At 45.7% G+C, this 8,449-nt stretch overlaps 1 pseudogene; it reads left to right on the top strand.

Annotated features, from left to right (window-relative positions):
• Nucleotides 1–1,867: 1,867 nt before the first annotated feature.
• On the top strand, nt 1,868–1,987 carry LOC136654443 (5S ribosomal RNA; annotated as a pseudogene).
• The last annotated feature ends 6,462 nt before the right edge of the window (nt 1,988–8,449 follow it).

Consider the following 8,449-nt stretch of genomic DNA (forward strand, 5'->3'; position numbering starts at 1 on the left):
CAAGGATATTTACAGCAACACTGGTCAGTCATACAGCAACACACATTACGGCATCCTGATTCCTATTTCCCCAGCTCACACTCACCACCCTACACGCTCACCCTCACTCACCGTTGAGTGTTTGTCTGCGGCCTCGGTATATGCACAAGGCACACCCACAATCAGCTGCACAGAGTCAGCAATCAGGAACAGCTGCTACTTGTTACTAGCTACAAACAGTCTATTCACCACAGCGTATGTTGCATTCCCTCCTGTGCACAGGACCTGAGTGATTTCCTGGGTTCAGACCTCAACACTGTGTGTGTGCAGAGGCAACAGCTCCATTTTACACATAGACAAATGAATAATTTCAGGAGACTTTGAGCATTTGGAAGAGTCGATTTTCTTTGCCAAGACAGAAGTTGGAAAAAGAGATGACATATCATTTCTCAACTGCACAGAATCCTGGCAGGAAAGGATTTTGTTCTGCTGAAGTATTTTTTTCCCCACTTCTGTATTTGCTTCTTTCCGTGCTTGCTTTGCCAGCCAAATATTATGAAGAAGCAAAGCATCAGACTTGCTATTTAAGCTAATGACACATGCCAGGCAAAAATTTTGCCCTCAGCTTATGAACTCTGCCATGCTTTGCTGAGCCCTCTGAGCAGGAGAAATGCAACCTGGGGAGATAGATAGAAAATTATTCATGGACATGTGTTTTCATTGTCAACAAAAGGAAAGTAACTGTATAAATAAATGTGCCCACATCACATTTCCCGTTTTAAATCTAAATTTAAAAATACTGAATTTTGGACAAATGCATTAAAAAAAATAGCACAAAATTGCTTTATTCACAATTGCTGCTAGCAAACCAGGCAACTCAGAGGGGGAAGGACCTCATGCAGATATCGGATTGTGTTGCTAATCACAACACAACTGCTGAAACTTCAGCAGTTTCAGACTGGAAGCAGAGGAGCACTCTGCAGGGCGAGCCCCTCTGACTTGGCTCTATACAGGAGAGGATCTAGTGCAGGGGTTTGAAACATAAGGCCTGTGGGCTGGATGTGGCCCCTGGGAAGCTCTTTATCTGGTCATTAGGCTATCTCAGCAACACAATCAGCTATTCTCAGCTGCAGAGCTGTGCTGAGGTGTCACTGCTGAAAAGGCAGCCTGCATGATGATTGGGCTCTCCCATACCTTGAAATATGATTAAGTTTTGTGTATTTTCTCTTCTGCCATTTGCAGCTAATGAGTTTCTATGAGAGGAAAAAAGTGTTTATTTCTGGTCATGACCTGCTTAATGACATCACTTCCTGCTTAACGACATCACTTCCAGTCCTTAGCAGGGGTCATGAAAGCTATTAAATCTATTAGCAGGGATCATGAAAGCTATTCAGCCCACTGTATGAAATGGGTTTGACACCCCCAATCTAGTGCATTGTCCACTTTGTTGCCCACTTTGTAAAGAGCCAAGACATATTTATGGTCTTGCAACTAAATTGAAAGACATCACAGAGATCAAGAACATAAGTCAGCTTTGTTGGTTCAAGCTGCTGAGAAGCTTAGAACTAAGATGTATGGATTTTCATGCTTTTTTATTCTGCCCATCCTCTAAGGAATCTTGGGCTCAGATGATAAGGGAACGTGTTCTCCAAAACAAGGAATAGCAATGTGTATAACTATGATCCTTTAAAAAATATATCTTATTTCCATGTGCAATTCCCCCCCCCCTACACATTTTAATTCAAAACTGTGAAACAAGTACAGAATCTTGTACAAATTAAAATGCAGGATCAGTGTTGGAGAAGGAAGCTTTCATCAGCACATTCATCCAGACTTGTACTAGGGAACATTTTCTAAAAGGAGTGAAATTGACTAGACCAGAAGTGTATCTGACAGCAACTGTTACCCTGCACATGCCTGATCTCCTCTGATCTTGGAAGCTAATCAGGGTCAGGCCTGGTTAGTACTTGGATGGGAGACCGCCTGGGAAAACCGGGTGCTGTAGGCTTATACCATAGTCTTTCCAGACTGAAGGTTGCCAACCAGAAGTGTATCTCCATTTCATTGATCTGTGTTGAAGGAGGGGAAAGGGCAGCAACCTGAAATTACAAAAGTTGGTTTCCCCACCTCACCAACTTCTTCCCCATTACTTTGCAGTCATGAAGGCTCCAGTGTTGGATCAAGGCTAGTTCCGGGCAGAGGCATCACTAGAATTTGCATTGAGAGCTCATTGTATCACCCCCATGATGGACCAGCTCCTGTACCAGACCATACAGAATAAATTACAATATCATACACACAATGCATAAGCAAAATCACTAGGGTGGTGTAACACCCCCCCCCCATTAACTTTTTTAAAATTTATTTTAACATATAACAGTACAGGTCACCCAACAAATCAGTAACCAAGAAAAAACCAGTGACCAACTTGATGACACTCACACGACTGAATTCGAGTTCTAGTATTAGCTCTGATACATTGAAATGAGAGTTGACTCATCATACTAACACCTTATTGGTTCCACGCAGTGCCATAACACCACCTCAATCAGTCACAGTCATCGGTCAGTATTGAGTTAAAGAAATTCACTTTTTGTTACATAAGGCAGTTGTGTTTTCCTTTTCAAGTTATTTGACAATTACTTTTGATAGAATACAAATTAATCGATACAGTTTGTTTCATTACATTCTGCATGAAATACAATTCCAATGATATATAACATGATGGTATTATTCATAAATACAAATTTTCCAATAGGTTTCCAAAATTTTGGCCTCTGGTGGAGGCACCCCCCCCCAAGGGTGTCACCTGATGTGGTCCACACCTCCTGATGATGCAGGGGGGGGGTTGTGTGTATATGCCACCAAAGTCATTATCTTCACACAGACTCGTGTAGAAACTTATGAGAGATTGCCATCTTGTGGATAGCCTGTGACAGATCACAACTGGCAACATTACAATTTCTAAGGAAGTCATATGGAAACCCATTATGACCACTGACTTCAGATGTAGTGAGTGATCAGATGCAAAGGGATTGTTCCTAGTCTTTTTAATAGTGGCAATGAAAAGGGTATTCTGGCAAGTACAGCTCGTCATTCAGGGCTGAGAAAAGCTGCATCTACTTAAATTCTCCCTTCTGCTTGACAATAAAAGGCACAAGAGACTTGCCCTCTTTTGGGATCTAGCTGCCCAGCACAGAATGCAGTATTATTGCAGTGGTGAGGACACTGAAAGTAAAAATAAATAGGGTGATGACAAATTGCTAGTGGAAATGTATGAAGAATGGCTTCCTTTTTCTTTGTTCTGCACCTCATTGGGTGACATCAAATCCTAGTATTCTGAAAGATGAAAACTCTCTCTCTCTCCCCCCCCCTTTATCCCCACCACTCACAATGTTATCATGTTCCTGCCTCTCCTATCTGCCATTCCCCCCCAATTAAGCTTTCTTCACTTGAGCAATTCTCCCTGTGGTTTTGCATTCTGGCTGCTCTTTTTTAGTTCAGCAATATCACACACTTTCCTGGAGTAAGCCCTATTGAACATAATGGGACTTACTTCTGAGTAGACACACATAGGATTGTGCTGATCCTTTTTCAGTTGTGGTGAACAGAATTGTACACAACAGGGGCAGCCCATTCATTAGGCAGGTTGCATCAGTGGCAGTGGCAAGGGGGTGGGGGTGAGAGGCCAGCAGATTTGGGATGCCCTTCAGCCCGTTTGCCGCCACCACCACCACCACTTCCCGCCATCCTGCCATGGATGCAGTCTGCACTGTCCCACTTTCCATCCTATAAAAGCAAGAAGAATGTGGATCACCTGCCTTCAGAACTTACTCCAGTCATGATTTCGTCAAACTTGGAAGTGCAGGTTTGATTTAAGGGCCCTGTGCGAATAAAGGAGCGCCTTCATTGGTGCTGTTCCTTTAAATCAAACCAAAAGTCCTGCACCTTTGCAACTGAAGAAACTGCATGAAGAGCAGAGTAAGTGGCTCCTTTTTTGCTTTGTAACTGTCCAGAGGTAGTGGATCCAAGGTGCATTGGATGGTGTTCTGGGTTGCATCAGTGCTGGTGCACAAAGAGGGATGGAGATGAAAGACAGAAGTGTGTGTGTGTACATCCAGGTGTCATGAATAGGTGAGGAGAGTTACAGACCCTCCACTACATCAGACATACAGTTATCACAAAGATAATAGCCTCCTTTGTACAACACTGAATTACAGCTGAGCACTTTTTCTGGAAAGGCATTTTGCAGTTACAACAATAGGGAAAGTCTTACCTGGATCTATTTGTTAAATGAATTGGCTGGCAAACTTGCAGACAAGGCAACTCATTTAATATACAATCTAAGGCTTTTGTGGCCAGTATTGCTTGCAACTAAAATTGTCCAGGATTAAAGGCCACAGTCTAGTAAAAACGTCAACACCTAAACATTTCACCCACCACCAACATTACAGTTTGGAGGGTACTGTGCTTACAAACATATGACAATGCTCACCAAAGATGTGGGTGAAACGTTAGGTGTTGATGTTTATACTAGACCGCGGCCTTTAATCCTGGACAATTTTAATTACAACATCTCATTTAAAGTTCATACAGGACCTAGTAATGATGATGATGATGATGATAAAAGGAGGCAACTTTTGTATCCCACTCACCCCCCTTTTTGAAAGGTGGCTTAAAAAAAATAATAATGATCCATACCAAGCACAATAAAACAATATCACTAAAACAAAGTAAGAGAGTAATTAATCAAGATGCCATCAAGAAGACAGCCAGCTTCCATAAACCCATAAAAATACCAGATAAAAGCAGGAATAAAACATCAATTCCAGTACAGAGCTTTGAAAGCTTTTTAGAACAGGAACGCCCCCTCCCTCCCTAGGCCAATCAAGACATGTGACTCATTCTAGAAAAGTTATTTAATTGATTTTTATGTTCAGTGTCCTCACATCTGAAATAATGCTGCATTCTGTGCTGGGTGGTTAGGTACCAAAGGAGGGCAGGGCAGGATGTCTGGGCCTTCTATTGTCATAACAGAAGGAAGAATTTCAGTACGTGCAGACGGTCAGCCAGGGCTGAGAAAAGGTGCATCTGCCAAAATACCCTTTTCTTTGCCACTATCTAAAGGAGTAGGAACCAGCCTGTTGCATCTGATCACCCATTAGATCTCTCAGAAATGGGGATATGGATGGATGGATGATGTTGATATGAGAAAGGCTTTGGTCTGGGTTCATTTATGCCTTTACATCACTTGATGTGTCTACACGTGAGACCTGCACACACATGATTACTTGCATAAACAAGCATTTTGTTTGCCATATTGTGAAGAGATGCAAATGTTCTATCTGTTGCATTATATATCTGCTAATCCCTGGGGGCTGGGGCTAAGAATAGGCCCTCAGTTTGGCTGTACTTGTCGTAAGAGGCGACTAAACAGCCACCAGGTAGATGGGACTCGTCAGCCTAGGAAGGCAGCTCATCTAAGAGAAGGAAACTCTGACCTCAAACCTCCACTGCCTTGTGGCTACATCCAGTTCTGGAAAAGGCTTCAGGAGTCAACCTCGAGGCAAAATCAGGAGCCGGAGTCCCTTAGGCAGTTCATGGCTGAACACAGTCACGTTCTGGCAACTCCTGCGACGCCGCTGGAACCAACCGTATTGGCTTCTGCCTTTCCATTGGACCATTCCAGCGACGTGGAGAGGGGGGATTTGCTGCATGGGTAACAGCCTATCCTCCATACCTTCTTTACCCAGGCTTCGCGCACTGGAGAGGACACTCCAACTTCGCCATACGGCGTCGGCACAACACGGGAAGCAGCAGTTTACCGGTTATAAGACTTTGCTCGATTGGCGTAGAGCATGACGCCAGGGGCTGCTTCCGACGGTGGGAGAGATCATTGCATCTCATTGGGCAGCTACCGCCCGCCTTAAGCTGGGCAGTCCCCAGCCAGTAAGGTGTTGCCTCGCCACGGTCCGTTAACCTCATGGGGTGCGTGGGGTTTAGGGTGAAAACCGACAAGCGGATCGACAACTCTGCACCATGCAACAGAAAACAGAAAACTACTGCCCTAAAGCTGGGCACCTGGAACGTTAGGACAATGACACCTGGCTTCTCTGATGACCTGCAAGAAATAGACGACGCACGCAAAACAGCTGTCATCGACATGGAGCTGAGCAGACTGCAGATGGACATCGTCGCCCTTCAAGAGACTAGGCTGCCAGATTCCGGATCTGTCAGGGAGAGAAATTTCTCATTTTTCTGGCAGGGAAAACCACCAAACGAAACCAGGGAACATGGCGTTGGCTTTGCGGTCAGAAATACCCTGCTGAAATCCATCATCCCACCTACTGTGGGAAGTGAAAGAATTTTGTCCCTGCAGCTCCAGTCATCAGCAGGACCTATCACTCTCATCAGTGCTTATGCACCGACTCTGTCGTCTCCAGCAGAAGCCAAAGACAAATTCTATGATGACCTGGCCACCACTGTCAAGAAAATCCCTGTAAAAGAGCCATTGTTCATCCTCGGCGATTTCAATGCTAGAGTTGGTGCTGATAACAGTTCATGGCCCACTTGCTTAGGTCAGTTTGGCACTGGGAGGATGAACGAAAATGGCCAACGCCTGCTAGAGTTTTGCTGTCATCACGGTCTCTGTGTCAGCAACACGTTCTTCAACACAAAGCCCCAACATAGAGTCTCTTGGAGACATCCAAGATCAAAGCACTGGCACCAGCTCGACCTGATCCTCACCAGACGCTCCAGCCTTCCCAGCATCAAGATCACACGCAGTTATCATGGTGCTGCCTGCGACACTGACCACTCCCTGGTGTGCAGCAGAGTGAAACTGCAAACAAAGCGACTGTATCACACGAAAAAGGAAGGAAGACCTCGCATTGATACCAGCAAGGCCCGGGATCAGAGAAAAGTGGAGGAATTTGCACAAGCGCTTGAGGAATCTCTTCCAGGCCCGGCCGACGCAAACGCATCCAACAGATGGGAACATTTCAAGAATACCGTTTACAACACCGCCTTGTCCATATTCGGCAAGAAGACCAACAAGGCGGCAGACTGGTTTGAAGCCCACTCTGAGGAGTTGACACCAGTCATTGAGGAAAAGAGGAGAGCTCAAGCAGCATACAAGGCCTGTCCCAGTGAGCGCAACCTGCAGGTCCTCCGAACTGCTCGCAGCAAAGTCCAACAGACTGCCAGGAGATGTGCTAACGACTACTGGCTCCAGCTCTGTTCCGAGATACAGATAGCAGCTGACACGGGCAACATCAAGGGGATGTATGATGGTATCAAGCAGGCCCTAGGTCCAACACAGAAGAAAATTGCCCCTCTGAAGTCTGCCACAGGCGAGGTCATCCAGGATCGGGCGCAGCAGATGGAACGCTGGGTGCAGCACTACTCTGAGCTATATTCCAGAGAAAATGTAGTCACCGAAGAAGCACTGAACAACATTGAGTGCCTGCCTGTGCTGGAAGAGCTTGACAGTGAACCAACCCTAGAAGAACTTCACGTGGCCCTGGACTCCCTTGCCTTTGGCAAGGCACCTGGAAAAGACAGCATCCCTGCTGAAGTCCTAAAATGCTGCAAAGAGATCATCGTCACTGAGCTGCATGAAATCCTCTGTCTCTGCTGGAGAGAAGGTGGAGTACCTCAAGACATGAGGGATGCAAACATCATCACGCTGTACAAGAACAAAGGTGACAGGGGTGACTGCAACAACTACCGCGGCATCTCTCTCCTTAGCATTGTAGGAAAGCTGTTTGCCCGAGTTGTACTAAAGAGGCTCCAGGTACTTGCAGAGAGCGTCTATTCAGAATCGCAGTGTGGATTCCGAGCCAACAGGTCCACCACTGATATGGTATTCTCCCTTAGACAACTGCAGGAGAAATGCAAGGAACAACGACAGCCACTCTTTATAGCCTTCATAGATCTCACAAAGTCTTTCGACCTGGTCAGCAGAGACGGCCTCTTCAAGATTCTCCCCAAGATTGGATGTCCACCCAGGCTCCTCAGCATCATCAGATCTTTCCACAAGGACATGAAGGGCACTGTTGTCTTCGATGGCTCCACATCAGACCCTTTTGACATCCGAAGCGGAGTGAAGCAGGGCTGTGTTCTTGCACCAACCTTGTTTGGGATTTTCTTCGCTGTCCTGCTGAAGCAGGCCTTTGGAACTGCAACAGAAGGCATCTATCTCCGGACCAGATCAGACGGAAAGCTCTTCAACCTCTCCAGACTGAGAGCAAAATCCAAAGTCCAGCTGAAATGTCTGCGTGACTTCCTCTTTGCCGACGATGCAGCTGTCACTACCCACTCTGCCAAAGATCTCCAGCAGCTCATGGATCGTTTTAGCAAGGCCTGCCAAGATTTTGGACTGACAATCAGCCTGAAGAAAACACAGGTCATGGTTCAGGATGTGGACTCACCTCCCTGCATTACAATCTCTGAGCATGAACTGGAGGTT

The sequence above is a fragment of the Tiliqua scincoides genome, chromosome 5 (assembly GCF_035046505.1).
Source record: "Tiliqua scincoides isolate rTilSci1 chromosome 5, rTilSci1.hap2, whole genome shotgun sequence".
Lineage (NCBI taxonomy): Eukaryota > Metazoa > Chordata > Lepidosauria > Squamata > Scincidae > Tiliqua > Tiliqua scincoides.